Genomic DNA, 20,955 nt, shown 5'->3' with positions numbered 1-20,955 from the left:
TATTTGAAATTTTATTTTCACTTGTGCTTAAATTTAGAACATAAATTAAGTTTGTCCAATTTTCAATTTCCATCCATCAAACTGTCAAATACAATTTAATTTTGATACAGTAAATTTCCAAAATAGATTTAAAAATTATAAATTATAAAGTTTAAATATTATATATTCACAGTTCAAATGTTCATGCACTAATATTGTTTCTTTTTCAATGACAATAAAATACCAAATGTATATCATTTCAGAATTACATTGACAGTTCCCTTTGAATGACAAAACCATATCCTGAAGACAGAAACCACTGATTCCTCTGTAGAAAAAAAAAGAAACACCTCAATAAGAACTACCTCAGCAACTCCAAAACCCACTATGTTAAATGTTAGTGAAGATATTACCATGCAAGCAAAATGTACTTCTGAAATGATAATTTGATATTTGCTTAGTCCACAACAAAACTTTTAAGATATACATTAAAGGGTGCATGAACTAAACCATAAGTTAAAGTAATTTTTGTTTGTGTTAATTTGAAATTGAATTTTTTAGTTTAAATATATTAAACAAAACTGCATATACATTTGTCTTTTTATCTTACAAAAGCAATGATAGATATAACAGGAAAAAGTATTTCACAAAATTGGGTGTTCTGATTTGGTTACTCAAAAGATGATGCAAAAAGGAAAATACAGAATATTTACAGACTATTCTAATTTATTCATATGTAGATATGGTAACTTGTCAAATTTGAAGATAGTTTCTATTTTAAGATCTTATTTAGAGCTGGCATTATTTACAACCAACAAATGATCTTTTGGCTATACTATAATACAACTGAAGTTGCTGGCAAACCCAAACTATCTGATGTAAATACATTTTGAACTTGAATTTCAAACAATCTAAATAAAGACATATTGTTCCAATTACTTAATAAAATTTAAGGTAAATAAGTAAATATCGAAATTGACAATCTACTTCCTTTAATATGAATATTGAAAAAGAGGTTTACAATACATTCTTAATTATGAATGTTATATCATTGTAGACATATTGAGGGCACTTGGCAAATTCTCATCTGTTTGAACTTTAAAGAATTTATAAACTATAAATCTATAAACTATAATATTATTTATCCTCTAAAGAATTAAACTGTCTCTTCACGATTCTCCATGTAACATCTTCTGCTGCCATGCTGCACCTTATACTACTGAAATATCATATTGCTGCCATGCTGCACCTTCTACTACTGAAATATCATATAATTAGCATCTGTAAAAAAAACAATTCAGAAAATTAATGTGATGCATGTTTTATGTCTAATCCTAAATTGGAGACTAGTATATTTACAATTACTTTACATTCTTATGAAAAATATACCTCAGTACAGTAAATATTTGAATAAAAGAAATGTTAGACAAATTTTTAATAAAATTTCAAACTGTTGTTCAAGGGGAAAACTGATTTTTGTTACCTTCCACATATAAAAAGATATAAAAGTACAATTATAATGACCTAATACTTACATGATATGTATCTTCGTGTGCTATATACCATGAAAGCATCTTCATTGTCAAGGAGTGTAACATATCTAGTCTGTATCTAACAAAAACAAAAATTCTAAATCAGTATCAGCTTTAAATAGAGAATATTGATTGTTGCAATTAATTCAAAATTAATAAGATGCATTTTTATGACAAATCCTTATTTGAAGACAAGTATATAAACAATTTCTATACATTATCATTAAACTTATTCATAAGAGTATAAATTTGAATAAAAGAAATTTTAAACCAATTTGTAATCAAATCTAATTTAAGCTGTTGTTCCAGGGAAAACTGATTTTTGTTACCTGAAAACCATATAAACATAGTTTAAGGAACAATTAAAAATACCAAATACTTACATGCTATGTATCCAGAGGAGTGATCAATCTACCATGAAACCATCTTCATTGTCTAGGAGTGTAACATATTTAGGCTGTATCTGAAAATATCAAAATCGAGTTTAAAATGTCATTTCCAATCTTAGATTATAGCTGAGTGCCGATTCCAAAAATATATGGTTTCTATACACTTTTGTCCGAAATAAGGGAGATAATTTGTTACTTTCGGTTTGAAAAATATTACTTCTGGTATAATGATGATGGGTTACTTAGACACGGATTCCAAAAATATATGGTTCTATATACTTTTACATTAAATAAGTAAAGAAAATAGCTACTTCCGGTTCACACAAGGTCACTTCTGGTTGGCTTTTTCAAGGTCATATATCTTGCAACTAAATGCAAGAAGTCCTATGGCTCTATCGTTTATAAAAATAAAGTTAATGCTACAATCAAAATATAGAACGTCAAATTTACCCATGACCTTGACCTATATTTTAAAGTCATAAAGTAAGGACCTCAAATAAAAAACCCTAGGTCTATACTATATATGGTTAATGAGTAATATCACCATACAGCTAGTTTTAAATATGAGAGGGGAAGAAACTCCCATTTTATGTCAACGTACGCGTTCAACCAAAAATCGTGTGTTACGACAGTTTGCATATAACAATTTAGTAAAAATATTTTGTCAATATCTTGTACGGCCTCTGATAAGAAATAAGCCAAAATAAAAATTTAGAAGATGACCTTGACCTAAATTTTCTTTAAGTTGACCAATGACCTCAAACCAAAACACCCTAGGTCTCTATCACTTATGGTTTACAAGTTACAAATACATATCACTTATTTCAAATACATAAGGGGGAATAACTCTCATATGGAGTCTTCGCAACGCTTCAGTCAAAATGAAACGTAACATCCAGGATATAACGAGTAATTTGAAAAAATAAATTAGTCGGTTTCTTCTAAGGTTGCGAAGAATAAGAAATATCAAGAAAAACAGTGTTCGGGGAGATAACTCTTACATAGAAAAGTATTCGGTTAAGCGGTGTCAGTTTCAAGAGCGTATAAACTGTTTGATATCATATACCAAATATCTAAGCGACATCTTGCAAAACAACCAAACAGTGAAGGAAAAAAATTAGGCGAAAGAAAAAAAAATTATAATTAAAGAACCTTAGTGAGCGCGCTCACATACCCCACGTCCCCACATTGTCATTGGAGAAATAAAATATGTGTAAAAAAAAAAATTGTATAAGAAAAAAAAATTGTATAAGAAAAAAAAATTGAATCATAATTTCCTGTCAATATGCACATCTACATAGTATGTCCTTATTATCTAAAAAGGTTTCATGAAGTTCTGTTGTGTGGTATCAGAGGAGTTGCGATGACAAACTGTTGCAGTAGTACATTGAAGCAAATAAGTTCAAAGGGGCGTAACTCCTAGAAAAAAAATTGAATCGTAATTTCCTGTCGATATGCACATCTGCATAGTATGTTCTTATTATCTAAAAAGGTTTCATGAAATTCTGTTGTATGGTATCAGTGGAGTTGCGATGACAAACTGTTGCAGTAGTACATTGAAGCAAATAAGTTCAAAGGGGCGTAACTCCTAGAAAAAAAATTGAACCATAATTTCCTGTCAATATGCACAACTACATAGTATGTCCTTATTATCTAAAAAGGTTTCATGAAATTCTGTTGTGTGGTATCAGAGGAGTTGCGATGACAAACTGTTGCAGTAGTACATTGAAGCAAATAAGTTCAAAGGGACGTAACTCCTAGAAAAAAAATTGAACCATAATTTCCTGTCAATATGCACAACTACATAGTATGTCCTTATTATCTAAAAAGGTTTCATGAAATTCTGTTGTGTGGTATCAGAGGAGTTGCGATGACAAACTGTTGCAGTAGTACATTGAAGCAAATAAGTTCAAAGGGACGCAACTCCTAGAAAAAAAATTGAACCATAATTTTCTGTCGATATGCACATCTACATAGTATGTCCTTATTATCTAAAAAGGTTTCATGAAATTCTGTTGTGTGGTATCAGAGGAGTTGCGATGACAAACTGTTGCAGTAGTACATTGAAGCAAATAAGTTCAAAGGGGCGTAACTCCTAGAAAAAAATTTAACCGTAATTTCCTGTCGATATGCACATCTACATAGTATGTCCTTATTATCTAAAAAGGTTTCATGAAATTCTGTTGTGTGGTATCAGAGGAGTCGCGATGACAAACTGTTGCAGTAGTACATTGAAGCAAATAAGTTAAAAGGGGCGTAACTCCTAGAAAAAAAATTGAACCGTAATTTCCTGTCGATATGCACATCTACATAGTATGTCCTTATTATCTAAAAAGGTTTCATGAAATTCTGTTGTGTGGTATCAGAGGAGTTGCGATTACAAACTGTTGCAGTAGTACATTAAAGTAAATAAGTTCAAAGGGGCGTAACTCCTAAAAAAAAAAATTGAATCGCAATTTCCTGTCGATATTCACACCTACATAGTATGTCCTTATTATCTAAAAAGGTTATGTGAAATTCTGTTGTGTGGTTTGAGAGAAGTTGCGATGACAAGAAACAGGACTGACAGACTGACGGACGGGTCAAAAACATTATACCCTTTGCAACTCGTTGCGTGGGGTATAATAATCAGAACAAAAGCATGAAGTCTTTTCACGGAAAAGTGGAAAGACTTTACCAGCTTCAAATAGAGACTATTGGCTGTTGCAATCAATTATAAATAAATGTCACTCATATTTTATGTCAAATCCTAAATTGGACTCGAAGTATATTTACAATTACTACGCATTCATGTTAAAATTTACTTCAATAGACTATAAATTTGAACAAAAAAAAAAATATGTACACTAATTTGAAATAAAATTTTATTTTAGCTGTTGTTCCAGGGAAAACTGATATTTATTACCCAACACACATAAACAGCCTAAAGTACAATTGTAATGACTAAATACTTACATGTTAAACATCCTAATGTGCCATCTACCATGAAACCATCTACATTGTGTGGGAGTGGAACATATCTGGGCTGTATGTGTTACAAAAGAAATAATTTAAATTAGCATCAGCTTTAGATAAAGAATATTTAATGGATGTTGAAAAAATTAAAAAATTAATGTGATTCACGTTTTATGTTAAATCTTAAATTACGGACAATTAATTTACAATTACTCTTTCATTCTTATTAAAATATACCACATTTGAAATTCGAATAAATATATTTCATTAGAATGTAAATTTGAAGAAAATATTTTTAGACCAATTTGTAATAAAGTTTCAAATTGGTTGATAATGAAATGGAGCCAGACAAAAAACTAAATACATTTTACCATAAACACAAGTTTTCATCATACTATGTAATCAGCTCTGTTGGGGGATCTGTTTTCACGAGATTAGCGCCCATTAAATTCATCAATGTTATATCAAAATCTAAAGTTTGCTCTCTGCAGAGGTCTGCTTTTACGAGACCCATTTTAACATAAAGCATCTTTTTGTCAAACTGTTCAGGAAAAAAATGGATTTTTATTACCTAACAAACATAAACATAGTTTTAAGAAAAATTGTAATGACCAAATACCTACATGTGCAACATCCTAATGTGCTATCTACAATGACAGCATCTTTCATGGTATAGGAGTGTTACATATTTAGGCTGTATAATCTGTAACAAAAACAAAAATTATAAATTAAGTTTCCGCTTTAAATCCAGACTTTTTGCTGTTGCAATCAATTCAGAAAATAATGTGATGCATGTTTTATGTTAAATCCCAAAAAGTATAAAAACAATTACTATACATTCTTATTAAAATATTCAGCATTAAAGTATAAATTTGAATGAAAGAAATTTTAGCCCAATTTGTTATAAAGCTTCAATCTGTTGTTTCAGAAAAAAACCAATTTTTATTACCTAACAAATATAAATATTGTTTTAAGAAAAAATTGTAATGACCAAATACCTACATGTGACTATTCCTAATGTGCATCTGCAATGGAAGCATCTTTCATGGCATAGGAGTCTTACATATTTAGGCTATCTGCAACGAAAAAAAAAAAAAATATACATTAATTTCAGCTTTTAATCCTGACTATTTGCTGTTGCAATCAATTCAGAACTTAATGTGATGCATGTTTTATGTCAAATCCTTCATTGGAGACAAGAATTTTTACAATCACCATACAAAACCAAGAGTTCCAAATGGTAAAGTTGAAATCATCACTTCGTGTTCCTTATGTCGTAACTACAATCCCATTCCCTTTTCACGAATGTGACCTACTGAATTAGACTATTTACCAGCTTTGTTATAACATGAGCAACACGACGGGTGCCACATGTGGAGCAGAATCTGCTTACCCTTCCGGGGCACCTGAGATCACACCCCGTTTTTGGTGGGGTTCGTGTTGCTGTTGTACCCCTATTTGTGACATGTTTACCTATTGTGTCGGTTTGTTTTGTTCACACATCACTGTCAATATACCGGTAATGGAATTTGATGAGACTGTCATACAAGCGAGAAGTTTAGCTAACTTTAAAACCAGGTTTAATCCACCATTTTCTACATAAGAAAATGCCTGTACAAAGTCAGGAATATAACAGTTGTTATCCATTCATTTGATGTGTTTGAGCTTTTGATTTTGCCATTTGATTAGGGCTTTCCGTTTTGAATTCTTATTAAAATATATCTCATTACAGTGAATATTTCAATAAATGAAATGTAGGACCAATTTGTAATAAAATTTCAAGCTGTTGTTCCAGGAAAAACTGATTTTTATTACCTAACAAATATAAACATAGTTTTTAAGAACAATTGTTATGAATAAATACTTACATGTGACTAATCCTAATATGCTATCTCCAATGGAAGCATCTTTCATGGTATGGGAGTCTTACATATTTAGGCTATCTGTAACAAAAACAAATATTTGAAATTAGTTACAGCTTCAAAATTAAAGCTATTTGCTGTTGCAATCAATTCAGAAATTAATGTGATGCTTGTTTTATGTCAAATCCTAAATTGGAGACGTATATCTACAATACCTATACATTCTTATTAAAATATACTTCATTAGGATATAAATAAAAATAAAAGAAATTTTAAACCAATTTGTTATAAAGCTTCAATCTGTTGTTTCAGTGAAAACTGATTTTTAATGCCTAACAAATATAAACCTAGTTTAAAGAAAAAAATTGTAATGAATAAATACATACATGTAACTAATCCTAATGTGCTATATACAATGAAACCATCTCATTGTCGAAGAGTAACATATTTAGGCTGTATCTGTATGAAAAACAAAAATTGTAAATTAGTATCAGCTTTAAATAGGGAATATTTGCTATTGCAATCAATTCAGAAATTAATGTGATGCATGTTTTGTCAAATCCTAAATTTGAGACTTAGTATATTTACAATTACTTAACTTATTACAGTAAATATTTGAATAAAAGAAATATTAGACAAATTTGTAATAAAATTTTAAATGGTTGTTCAAGGGGAAAACTGATTTTTGTTACCTTCCACATATAAAAAGATATAAAAGTACAATTATAATGACCAAATACTTACATGATATGTATCTTCGTGTGCTTTATACCATGAAAGCATCTTCATTGTCAAGGAGTGTAACATATCTAGTCTGTATCTAACAAAAACAAAAATTCTAAATCAGTATCAGCTTTAAATAGAGAATATTGATTGTTGCAATTAATTCAAAATTAATATGATTCGTTTTTTATGACAAATCCTAATTTGAAGACAAGTATATAAACAATTTCTATACATTATCATTAAACTTATCTTCATAAGAGTATAAATTTGAATAAAAGAAATTTAAAACCAATTTGTAATCAAATCTAATTTAAGCTGTTGTTCCAGGGAAAACTGATTTTTGTTACCTGCAAACCATATACCGTAGAAAGGCTTGTATAGTCCGCGGTTTTATTCTCCAAAATTGGACCTTCCAGACGGGGTGCGGACTATAGAGTACAATAAGCAAGAAATAAGAGAAAAATTTCAATTTCGCGGTCGAGGTGGTTTGTTTACGTTCCGCCATCTTTGTTATTTCTATTGTAGAGGGCGCTCTTATCATTTTTCAAACTAATAATTTTAACTCATCCATATTAATAAGTTATTTCTATTCAATATCAAATTAATACTGATAAATATAAAAACTAAACCTTTCATTACAAATTTCTCGTTTCTTTTCAATGCATTGGTTGAAATAAACTGGTATCTGTTTGATTGAAACGATACAAACATAGGGAAAAAGACAACCGTAAACCAGCTTAGAATTTGTAAACTACAAAACGTAATCGGTTATTGTTCGTTCCGTTTTGGTGTTTCATACTGACTAATATGGTTTGTATTAGCTTAAGACCCTTCAAACATTAATGTGATAGATATATTAAAGACTGTTTTACAAAAGGATGGAACTGTTTTACTTTCAAAGTCGTATTATAGTGATATCTGTTATGTACGGATTTCGACTCTCACCGGTTAATTTCTTCTTTTACACGTGCTTTTTAAACTTCCTGTTTAAACATACACAAGTTTCTAAATTGTTTTTTAAGTGAATTAAACTTATTTTAACAATCATGAAGCGTTCTAGAATCATTTACAAGCAGTTTCAGCTTCTGTTTGATGATGGAAAACAGGTTTTTCCAAGAAAATACCGCAAACGACCGCACAGGATTTGAAATTACCAGAGTTTCATTAGACCTTTTCTAACAGTTACAAAAAGTTTTTTTACCTAAAATTTCGTTGGGAGAAGGGGGTGCGGACTATGTACCACTGCGAACTATACAAGCCTTTCTACGGTAAACATAGTTTAAGGAACAATTAAAAATACCAAATACTTACATGCTATGTCTCCAGATGAGTGATCAATCTACCATGAAACCATCTTCATTGTCTAGGAGTGTAACATATTTAGGCTGTATCTAAAAATATCAAAATCGAGTCTAAAATGTCATTTCCAGTCTTAGATTATAGTGAGTGCCGATTCAAAAAAATATATGGTTTCTATACACTTTTGTCCGAAATAAGGGAGATAATTTGATACTTCCGGTTTAGAAAAATATTACTTCTTGTATAATATGATAGGTTACTTGACACGGATTCCAAAAATATATGGTTCTATATACTTTTACATTAAATAAGCACAAAAAATAGCTACTTCCGGTTCACACAAGGTCACTTCTGGTTGGCTTTTCAAGGTCATATGGCTTGCAACCTAATGCAAGAAGTTCTTTGGCTCTATCATTTATAAAAATAAAGTTAATGCTAAGGTCAAAATCTAGAACGTCAAATTTACCTATGCCCTTGACCTATATTTCAAGTTCATAAAGTAAGGACCTCAAATAAAAAACCCTAGGTCTCTACTAAATATGGTTAATGAGTAATATCATCATACAACTAGCTTTAAATATGAGAGGGGAAGAAACTCCCATTTCATGTCAACGTACGCGTTCAACCAAAAATCATGTGTTACGACAGTTTGCATTAACAATTTAGTAAAAATATTTTGTCAATATCTTATATGGCCTCTGATAAGAAATAAGTCAAAATAAAAATTTAGAAGAGGACCTTGACCTTTGACCTTGACCTAAATTTTCTTTAAGTTGACCAATGACCTCAAACCAAAACACCCTAGGTCTCTATCCCTTATGGTTTACAAGTTACAAATACATATCACTTATTTCAAATACATAAGGGGGAATAACTCTCATATGGAGTCTTCGCAACGCTTCAGTCAAAATGAAACGTAACATCCAGGATATAACGAGTAATTTGCGAAGAATAAGAAATATCAAGAAAAACAGTGTTCGGGGAGATAACTCTTACATAGAAAAGTATTCGGTTAAGCGGTGTCAGTTTCAAGAGCGTATAAACTGTTTGATATCATATACCAAATATCTAAGCGACATCTTGCAAAACAACCAAACAGTGAAGGAAAAAAATTAGGCGGAAGAAAAAACAAATTATAATAATCAGAACAAAAGCATTGAGTCTTTTCACGGAAAAGTGGAAAGATTTTACCAGCTTCAAATAGAGACTACTGGCTGTTGCAATCAATTATAAATAAATGTCACTCATATTTTATGTCAAATCCTAAATTGGACTGGAAGTATATTTACAATTACTACGCATTCATGTTAAAATTTACTTCAATAGACTATAAATTTGAACAAACACTAATTTGAAATAAAATTTTATTTTAGCTGTTGTTCCAGGGAAAACTGATATTTATTACCCAACACATATAAAGTCTAAAGTACAATTGTAATGACTAAATACCTACATGTTAAACATCCTAATGTGCCATCTACCATGAAACCATCTACATTGTGTGGGAGTGGAACATATCTGGGCTGTGTGTGTTACAAAAGAAAAAATTTAAATTAGCATCAGCTTAAGAAAGAATATTTAATGGCTGTTGAAAAAATTAAAAAATTAATGTGATTCACGTTTTATGTTAAATCTTAAATTACGGACAATTAATTTACAATTACTCTTTCATTCTTATTAAAATATACCACATTTGAAATTCGAATAAAAGATATTTTAGACCAATTTGTAATAAAATTTTAAGCTATTGTTTCAGTGAAAACAGATTTTTATTGACTTCCAAATATTAACATAGTTTTAAGTACAATTGTAATTACCAAATACTTACATGTTGACTCTTCCTATGTGCCATGAATCCATCTTCTTCTGTCTAGGAGTGCAACATATTTAGGCTGTATCTTTAACAAAAACTATCACTTAATATCAGCTTGAGAGTCTATTTGCTGTAGCAATTTTTTCAGAATTTAATCTTTTGCATGTTGGACAAGAATATTTATAATTACTATACATTCCATTAAGAATATATTTCATTAGAATGTAAATTTGAAGAAAATATTTTTAGACCAATTTGTAATAAAGTTTCAAATTGGTTGATAATGAAATGGAGCCAGACAAAAAACTAAATACATTTTACCATAAACACAAGTTTTCATCATACTATGTAATCAGCTCTGTTGGGGGATCTGTTTTCACGAGATTAGCGCCCATTAAATTCATCAATGTTATATCAAAATCTAAAGTTTGCTCTCTGCAGAGGTCTGCTTTTACGAGACCCATTTTAACATAAAGCATCTTTTTGTCAAACTGTTCAGGAAAAAAATGGATTTTTATTACCTAACAAACATAAACATAGTTTTAAGAAAAATTGTAATGACCAAATACCTACATGTGCAACATCCTAATGTGCTATCTACAATGACAGCATCTTTCATGGTATAGGAGTGTTACATATTTAGGCTGTATAATCTGTAACAAAAACAAAAATTATAAATTAAGTTTCCGCTTTAAATCCAGACTTTTTGCTGTTGCAATCAATTCAGAAAATAATGTGATGCATGTTTTATGTTAAATCCCAAAAAGTATAAAAACAATTACTATACATTCTTATTAAAATATTCAGCATTAGAGTATAAATTTGAATGAAAGAAATTTTAGCCCAATTTGTTATAAAGATTCAATCTGTTGTTTCAGAAAAAAAACCAATTTTTATTACCTAACAAATATAAATATTGTTTTAAGAAAAAACTGTAATGACCAAATACCTACATGTGACTATTCCTAATGTGCATCTGCAATGGAAGCATCTTTCATGGCATAGGAGTCTTACATATTTAGGCTATCTGCAACGAAAACAAAAAAAAATATACATTAATTTCAGCTTTTAATCCAGACTATTTGCTGTTGCAATCAATTCAGAACTTAATGTGATGCATGTTTTATGTCAAATCCTTCATTGGAGACAAGAATTTTTACAATCACCATACAAAACCAAGAGTTCCAAATGGTAAAGTTGAAATCATCACTTCGTGTTCCTTATGTCGTAACTACAATCCCATTCCCTTTTGACGAATGTGACCTACTGAATTAGACTATTTACCAGCTTTGTTATAACATGAGCAACACGACGGGTGCCACATGTGGAGCAGAATCTGCTTACCCTTCTGGAGCACCTGAGATCACACCCCGTTTTTGGTGGGGTTCGTGTTGCTGTTGTACCCCTATTTGTGACATGTTTACCTATTGTGTCGGTTTGTTTTGTTCACACATCACTGTCAATATAATGGAATTTGATGAGACTGTCATACAAGCGAGAAGTTTAGCTAACTTTAAAACCAGGTTTAATCCACCATTTTCTATATAAGAAAATGCCTGTACAAAGTCAGGAATATAACAGTTGTTATCCATTCATTTGATGTGTTTGAGCTTTTGATTTTGCCATTTGATTAGGGCTTTCCGTTTTGAATTCTTATTAAAATATATCTCATTACAGTGAATATTTCAATAAATGAAATGTAGGACCAATTTGTAATAAAATTTCAAGCTGTTGTTCCAGGAAAAACTGATTTTTATTACCTAACAAATATAAACATAGTTTTTAAGAACAATTGTTATGAATAAATACTTACATGTGACTAATCCTAATATGCTATCTGCAATGGAAGCATCTTTCATGGTATAGGAGTCTTACATATTTAGGCTATCTGTAACAAAAACAAATATTTGAAATTAGTTACAGCTTCAAAATTAAAGCTATTTGCTGTTGCAATCAATTCAGAAATTAATGTGATGCATGTTTTATGTCAAATCCTAAATTGGAGACGTATATCTACAATACCTATACATTCTTATTAAAATATACTTCATTAGGATATAAATAAAAATAAAAGAAATTTTAAACCAATTTGTTATAAAGCTTCAATCTGTTGTTTCAGTGAAAACTGATTTTTAATGCCTAACAAATATAAACCTAGTTTAAAGAAAAAAATTGTAATGAATAAATACATACATGTAACTAATCCTAATGTGCTATATACAATGAAACCATCTCATTGTCGAAGAGTAACATATTTAGGCTGTATCTGTATGAAAAACAAAAATTGTAAATTAGTATCAGCTTTAAATAGGGAATATTTGCTATTGCAATCAATTCAGAAACTAATGTGATGCATGTTTTGTCAAATCCTAAATTTGAGACTTAGTATATTTACAATTACTTAACTTATTACAGTAAATATTTGAATAAAAGAAATATTAGACAAATTTGTAATAAAATTTTAAATGGTTGTTGAAGGGGAAAACTGATTTTTATTACCTTCCGCATATAAAAAGATATAAAAGTACAATTATAATGACCAAATACTTACATGATATGTATCTTCGTGTGCTATATACCATGAAAGCATCTTCATTGTCAAGGAGTGTAACATATCTAGTCTGTATCTAACAAATACAAAAATTATAAATCAGTATCAGCTTTAAATAGAGAATATTGATTGTTGCAATTAATTCAAAATTAATATGATTCGTTTTTTATGACAAATCCTAATTTGAAGACAAGTATATAAACAATTTCTATACATTATCATTAAACTTATCTTCATAAGAGTATAAATTTGAATAAAAGAAATTTAAAACCAATTTGTAATCAAATCTAATTTAAGCTGTTGTTCCAGGGAAAACTGATTTTTGTTACCTGCAAACCATATAAACATAGTTTAAGGAACAATTAAAAATACCAAATACTTACATGCTATGTCTCCAGATGAGTGATCAATCTACCATGAAACCATCTTCATTGTCTAGGAGTGTAACATATTTAGGCTGTATCTAAAGATATCAAAATCAAGTCTAAAATGTCATTTCCAGTCTTAGATTATAGTGAGTACCGATTCAAAAAAATATATGGTTTCTATACACTTTTACATTAAATAAGCACAAAAAATAGCTACTTCCGGTTCACACAAGGTCACTTCTGGTTGGCTTTTTCAAGGTCATATGGCTTGCAACCTAATGCAAGAAGTTCTTTGGCTCTATCATTTATAAAAATAAAGTTAATGCTAAGGTCAAAATCTAGAACGTCAAATTTACCTATGCCCTTGACCTATATTTCAAGTTCATAAAGTAAGGACCTCAAATAAAAAACCCTAGGTCTCTACTAAATATGGTTAATGAGTAATATCATCATACAACTAGCTTTAAATATGAGAGGGGAAGAAACTCCCATTTCATGTCAACGTACGCGTTCAACCAAAAATCATGTGTTATGACAGTTTGCATATAACAATTTAGTAAAAATATTTTGTCAATATCTTATACGGCCTCTGATAAGAAATAAGTCAAAATAAAAATTTAGAAGAGGACCTTGACCTTTGACCTTGACCTAAATTTTCTTTAAGTTGACCAATGACCTCAAACCAAAACACCCTAGGTCTCTATCACTTATGGTTTACAAGTTACAAATACATATCACTTATTTCAAATACATAAGGGGGAACAACTCTCATATGGAGTCTTCGCAACGCTTCAGCCAAAATGAAACGTAACATCCAGGATATAACGAGTAATTTGAAAAAATAAATTAGTCGTTTTCTTCTAAGGTTGCGAAGAATAAGAAATATCAAGAAAAACAGTGTTCGGGGAGATAACTCTTACATAGAAAAGTATTCGGTTAAGCGGTGTCAGTTTCAAGAGCGTATAAACTGTTTGATATCATATACCAAATATCTAAGCAACATCTTGCAAAACAACCAAACAGTGAAGGAAAAAAATTAGGCGGAAGAAAAAACAAATTATAATAATCAGAACAAAAGCATTAAGTCTTATCACGGAAAAGTGGAAAGACTTTACCAGCTTCAAATAGAGACTATTGGCTGTTGCAATCAATTATAAATAAATGTCACTCATATTTTATGTCAAATCCTAAATTGGACTCGAAGTATATTTACAATTACTACGCATTCATGTTAAAATTTACTTCAATAGACTATAAATTTGAACAAAAAAAAAATATGTACACTAATTTGAAATAAAATTTTATTTTAGCTGTTGTTCCAGGGAAAACTGATATTTATTACCCAACACATATAAACAGTCTAAAGTACAATTGTAATGACTAAATACTTACATGTTAAACATCCTAATGTGCCATCTACCATGAAACCATCTACATTGTGTGGGAGTGGAACATATCTGGGCTGTATGTGTTACAAAAGAAAAAATTTAAATTAGCATCAGCTTTAGATAGAGAATATTTAATGGCTGTTGAAAAAATTAAAAAATTAATGTGATTCACGTTTTATGTTAAATCTTAAATTACGGACAATTAATTTACAATTACTCTTTCATTCTTATTAAAATATACCACATTTGAAATTCGAATAAAAGATATTTTAGACCAATTTGTAATAAAATTTTAAGCTATTGTTTCAGAGAAAACAGATTTTTATTGACTTCCAAATATTAACATAGTTTTAAGTACAATTGTAATTACCAAATACTTACATGTTGACTCTTCCTATGTGCCATGAATCCATCTTCTTCTGTCTAGGAGTGCAACATATTTAGGCTGTATCTTTAACAAAAACTATCACTTAATATCAGCTTGAGAGTCTATTTGCTGTTGCAATTTTTTCAGAATTTAATCTTTTGCATGTTGGACAAGAATATTTATAATTACTATACATTCCATTAAGAATATATTTCAATAGAATGTAAATTTGAAGAAAATATTTTTACACCAATTTGTAATAAAGTTTCAAATTGGTTGATAATGAAATGGAGCCAGACAAAAAACTAAATACATTTTACCATAAACACAAGTTTTCATCATACTATGTAATCAGCTCTGTTGGGGGATCTGTTTTCACGAGATTAGCGCCCATTAAATTCATCAATGTTATATCAAAATCTAAAGTTTGCTCTCTGCAGAGGTCTGCTTTTACGAGACCCATTTTAACATAAAGCATCTTTTTGTCAAACTGTTCAGGAAAAAAATGGATTTTTATTACCTAACAAACATAAACATAGTTTTAAGAAAAATTGTAATGACCAAATACCTACATGTGCAACATCCTAATGTGCTATCTACAATGACAGCATCTTTCATGGTATAGGAGTGTTACATATTTAGGCTGTATAATCTGTAACAAAAACAAAAATTATAAATTAAGTTTCCGCTTTAAATCCAGACTTTTTGCTGTTGCAATCAATTCAGAAAATAATGTGATGCATGTTTTACGTTAAATCCCAAAAAGTATAAAAACAATTACTATACATTCTTATCAAAATATTCAGCATTAGAGTATAGATTTGAATGAAAGAAATTTTAGCCCAATTTGTTATAAAGCTTCAACCTGTTTCAGAAAAAAAACAATTTTTATTACCTAACAAATATAAATATTGTTTTAAGAAAAAATTGTAATGACCAAATACTTACATGTGACTATTCCTAATGTGCATCTGCAATGGAAGCATCTTTCATGGCATAGGAGTCTTACATATTTAGGCTATCTGCAACGAAAAAAAAAAAAAAAATATACATTAATTTCAGCTTTTAATCCAGACTATTTGCTGTTGCAATCAATTCAGAACTTAATGTGATGCATGTTTTATGTCAAATCCTTCATTGGAGACAAGAATTTTTACAATCACCATACAAAACCAAGAGTTCCAAATGGTAAAGTTGAAATCATCACTTCGTGTTCCTTATGTCGTAACTACAATCCCATTCCCTTTTCACGAATGTGACCTACTGAATTAGACTTTTTACCAGCTTTGTTATAACATGAGCAACACGACGGGTGCCACATGTGGAGCAGAATCTGCTTACCCTTCCGGAGCACCTGAGATCACACCCCGTTTTTGGTGGGGTTCGTGTTGCTGTTGTACCCCTATTTGTGACATGTTTACCTATTGTGTCGGTTTGTTTTGTTCACACATCACTGTCAATATAATGGAATTTGATGAGACTGTCATACAAGCGAGAAGTTTAGCTAACTTTAAAACCAGGTTTAATCCACCATTTTCTACATAAGAAAATGCCTGTACAAAGTCAGGAATATAACAGTTGTTATCCATTCATTTGATGTGTTTGAGCTTTTGATTTTGCCATTTGATTAGGGCTTTCCGTTTTGAATTCTTATTAAAATATATCTCATTACAGTGAATATTTCAATAAATGAAATGTAGGACCAATTTGTAATAAAATTTCAAGCTGTTGTTCCAGGAAAAACTGATTTTTATTACCTAACAAATATAAACATAGTTTTTAAGAACAATTGTTATGAATAAATACTTACATGTGACTAATCCTAATATGCTATCTGCAATGGAAGCATCTTTCATGGTATAGGAGTCTTACATATTTAGGCTATCTGTAACAAAAACAAATATTTGAAATTAGTTACAGCTTCAAAATTAAAGCTATTTGCTGTTGCAATCAATTCAGAAATTAATGTGATGCATGTTTTATGTCAAATCCTAAATTGGAGACGTATATCTACAATACCTATACATTCTTATTAAAATATACTTCATTAGGATATAAATAAAAATAAAAGAAATTTTAAACCAATTTGTTATAAAGCTTCAATCTGTTGTTTCAGTGAAAACTGATTTTTAATGCCTAACAAATATAAACCTAGTTTAAAGAAAAAAATTGTAATGAATAAATACATACATGTAACTAATCCTAATGTGCTATATACAATGAAACCATCTCATTGTCGAAGAGTAACATATTTAGGCTGTATCTGTATGAAAAACAAAAATTGTAAATTAGTATCAGCTTTAAATAGGGAATATTTGCTATTGCAATCAATTCAGAAATTAATGTGATGCATGTTTTGTCAAATCCTAAATTTGAGACTTACTATATTTACAATTACTTAACTTATTACAGTAAATATTTGAATAAAAGAAATATTAGACAAATTTGTAATAAAATTTTAAATGGTTGTTCAAGGGGAAAACTGATTTTTGTTACCTTCCACATATAAAAAGATATAAAAGTACAATTATAATGACCAAATACTTACATGATATGTATCTTCGTGTGCTATATACCATGAAAGCATCTTCATTGTCAAGGAGTGTAACATATCTAGTCTGTATCTAACAAAAACAAAAATTCTAAATCAGTATCAGCTTTAAATAGAGAATATTGATTGTTGCAATTAATTCAAAATTAATATGATTCGTTTTTTATGACAAATCCTAATTTGAAGACAAGTATATAAACAATTTCTATACATTATCATTAAACTTATCTTCATAAGAGTATAAATTTGAATATAAGAAATTTAAAACCAATTTGTAATCAAATCTAATTTAAGGTTGCACTTTGTAAATACAGCTGTTTCTCAAACCACGCCTCTATTGGGGAGATATAGAATATTCATAGATAATTAATTTTGTTTACATACTGGTTCCCAGTTATGATCTCTAGGTTTCATCTCATAGAGACATAACTTGGGAATGTTACCAGTAAATATACATATGCATATTGTCTATATAGAAATCTGTGGTAATCCTACAGTCAAGGTGGGTATAGTTAAGAAATTTAGTGTTAGTTTAAACTCTTAGAAGTTCAGGGCATATAAACGTTGAAAATATGCCGCACAGCCCTATATTTTGACCTTTGAAAAAAATTGTAGTGCATATGAACTTTCCATTCTAGGATATGATTTTTTTCAAAACTTCATAGTAAAAGTGGTACAGTTTTAGCCGTAAAAGGAGTTCCTATGGGAAATTGCATTGTCAATATTTACAGAAATGCAACCTATATTGGGTGAAAAAAGAGAACATACAGAATTTAACCAATTTTGGTTTATCTCACAGATTTTAAAGAAATTAACTCAAATATGAAGTTTTATAAATATTTCATGAAGATTGAGAAAATCCTGGGCTTTAACTATGATGACTCAGCATATATTCACAGTTTACAGTATGCATAGTTTACTTAAAGCCCTGAATGCAAAATAAATTCATAATATATGCATATTTGTAAGTTAAATTGTTTAGAAGTGCTTATATTTACTCTTCGCAGTCATTGAAACTCATAGATCCTTCCTGAATATTATTGGTGGGGTGTTTTTGTCCTGTCGATAACCCAAAAGTAAGCCGTAACACCTAAATCTGCTTTTTTGTCACCGCGGCATAAAAAATACAAGCTAGAAATACAAAAATATCTCAACAAAACTAACAATAGTGTGTTCTATCCTGAATATGTACTAAATATTCCATATTGCTAGAAACAGCAGAACAATTTAGGAAATTTGAGGCCCCAGGGGCAAAAAACAGAGAAAATTGCCTACCCCCTGGGTCATATAACAAATAATTTAACTTGTAAATGCTATGATTTTATGATTTTAAAGGTCTTTATATAGAAAACAATAACTATGCTTGGAAGTTATGCAAAAATTAGATGTTAGCAGTCATTTCTATAACATTTTAAGTGAATTTATACATCAGACTGGTATCTGCATACATACAACTATTGCAAATATGGCTTTGTTTTAACACTTCTAGCTCATATATTAGCTAAATTATGTCAGATATATGGCTAGAGATGATACTGTTGTGACAAGAATTCTAAACTGACCATTTGAGGCAGAAATTGTGAACTTTCATTGACAAATAGGCATACAGTAAATTGTGGACTGGAGACACAGGCAGGATTTGATACTTTATACAATCTTGAATTTTGGAATGATTGACTGCTAAACATAACATTTACAGTGTTCTGAAATGCTTTCAATATGTTATCAGAACAGTTTTAAACAGGTTCTAGGCATTTCATGTCAGAAAACATGCAAATAGGGTAAGCTGGCAATAATTAAAGTCTTGTTTTCAAATTCTTTAAAAAATTGAAACAGGGGAGGGGGTATCAAATGAACAGTAAAAGAAAACTTAGAGTTTATGCAGTGATTTCTTTAAGGCTATAATTCTGATAAATAAGTATTAATGTGAGAAAAAGTGTTTTTAGAGAGTTTTCTATTGGAATAAATGTTTGTATAGGTTGCACTTTGTAAATACAGCTGTTTCTCAAACCACGCCTCTATTGGGGAGATATAGAATATTCATAGATAATTAATTTTGTTTACATACTGGTTCCCAGTTATGATCGCTAGGTTTCATCTCATAGAGACATAACTTGGGAATGTTACCAGTAAATATACATATGCATATTGTCTATATAGAAATCTGTGGTAATCCTACAGTCAAGGTGGGTATAGTTAAGAAATTTAGTGTTAGTTTAAACTCTTAGAAGTTCAGGGCATATAAACGTTGAAAATATGCCGCACAGCCCTATATTTTGACCTTTGAAAAAAATTGTAGTGCATATGAACTTTCCATTCTAGGATATGATTTTTTTCAAAACTTCATAGTAAAAGTGGTAGTGTTTTAGCCGTAAAAGGAGTTCCTATGGGAAATTGCATTGTCAATATTTACAGAAATGCAACCTTAAGCTGTTGTTCCAGGGAAAACTGATTTTTGTTACCTGCAAACCATATAAACATAGTTTAAGGAACAATTAAAAATACCAAATACTTACATGCTATGTCTCCAGATGAGTGATCAATCTACCATGAAACCATCTTCATTGTCTAGGAGTGTAACATATTTAGGCTGTATCTAAAGATATCAAAATCAAGTCTAAAATGTCATTTCCAGTCTTAGATTATAGTGAGTACCGATTCAAAAAAATATATGGTTTCTAAACACTTTTGTCCGAAATAAGGGAGATAATTTGATACTTCCGGTTTAGAAAAATATTACTTCTTGTATAATATGATAGGTTACTTGACACGGATTCCAAAAATATATGGTTCTATATACTTTTACATTAAATAAGCACAAAAAATAGCTACTTCCGGTTCACACAAGGTCACTTCTGGTTGGCTTTTTCAAGGTCATATGGCTTGCAACCTAATGCAAGAAGTTCTTTGGCTCTATCATTTATAAAAATAAAGTTAATGCTAAGGTCAAAATCTAGAACGTCAAATTTACCTATGCCCTTGACCTATATTTCAAGTTCATAAAGTAAGGACCTCAAATAAAAAACCCTAGGTCTCTACTAAATATGGTTAATGAGTAATATCATCATACAACTAGCTTTAAATATGAGAGGGGAAGAAACTCCCATTTCATGTCAACGTACGCGTTCAACCAAAAATCATGTGTTACGACAGTCTGCATATAACAATTTAGTAA

The 20,955-nt window shown here is 30.0% G+C and overlaps 1 long non-coding RNA gene across 6 annotated transcripts in view; it reads right to left on the bottom strand.

Annotated features, from left to right (window-relative positions):
• Nucleotides 1-803: 803 nt before the first annotated feature.
• The window catches only part of LOC127739076 (uncharacterized), a 66,094-nt gene continuing 45,942 nt past the window's right edge, over nucleotides 804-20,955 (bottom strand). For 3 of the 6 annotated variants that reach the window (XR_008000274.1, XR_008000272.1, XR_008000273.1), the window contains exons 38-56: nucleotides 20,297-20,376; nucleotides 17,778-17,853; nucleotides 17,420-17,492; nucleotides 17,040-17,114; nucleotides 16,178-16,251; nucleotides 15,802-15,881; nucleotides 15,244-15,313; nucleotides 14,867-14,936; nucleotides 13,490-13,569; nucleotides 13,107-13,182; nucleotides 12,749-12,821; nucleotides 12,369-12,443; nucleotides 11,509-11,582; nucleotides 11,129-11,208; nucleotides 10,571-10,640; nucleotides 10,196-10,265; nucleotides 1,895-1,974; nucleotides 1,515-1,590; nucleotides 804-1,260 (exon numbers count right to left, since the gene is read on the bottom strand). This is a non-coding gene — a long non-coding RNA (uncharacterized LOC127739076). Of the gene's footprint in view, nucleotides 1,261-1,514; nucleotides 1,591-1,894; nucleotides 1,975-5,477; nucleotides 5,559-5,857; nucleotides 5,932-6,723; nucleotides 6,799-7,103; nucleotides 7,177-7,461; nucleotides 7,538-8,754; nucleotides 8,835-10,195; nucleotides 10,266-10,570; nucleotides 10,641-11,128; nucleotides 11,209-11,508; nucleotides 11,583-12,368; nucleotides 12,444-12,748; nucleotides 12,822-13,106; nucleotides 13,183-13,489; nucleotides 13,570-14,866; nucleotides 14,937-15,243; nucleotides 15,314-15,801; nucleotides 15,882-16,177; nucleotides 16,252-17,039; nucleotides 17,115-17,419; nucleotides 17,493-17,777; nucleotides 17,854-20,296; nucleotides 20,377-20,955 lie in introns of those variants that run through there. The other 3 variants (XR_008000269.1, XR_008000271.1, XR_008000270.1) reach the window with 2 other exon arrangements.

Source organism: Mytilus californianus, unplaced genomic scaffold, assembly GCF_021869535.1.
Source record: "Mytilus californianus isolate M0D057914Y unplaced genomic scaffold, xbMytCali1.0.p SCAF_4, whole genome shotgun sequence".
NCBI lineage: Eukaryota > Metazoa > Mollusca > Bivalvia > Mytilida > Mytilidae > Mytilus > Mytilus californianus.
This window is presented reverse-complemented; position numbering and strand designations above follow the sequence as displayed.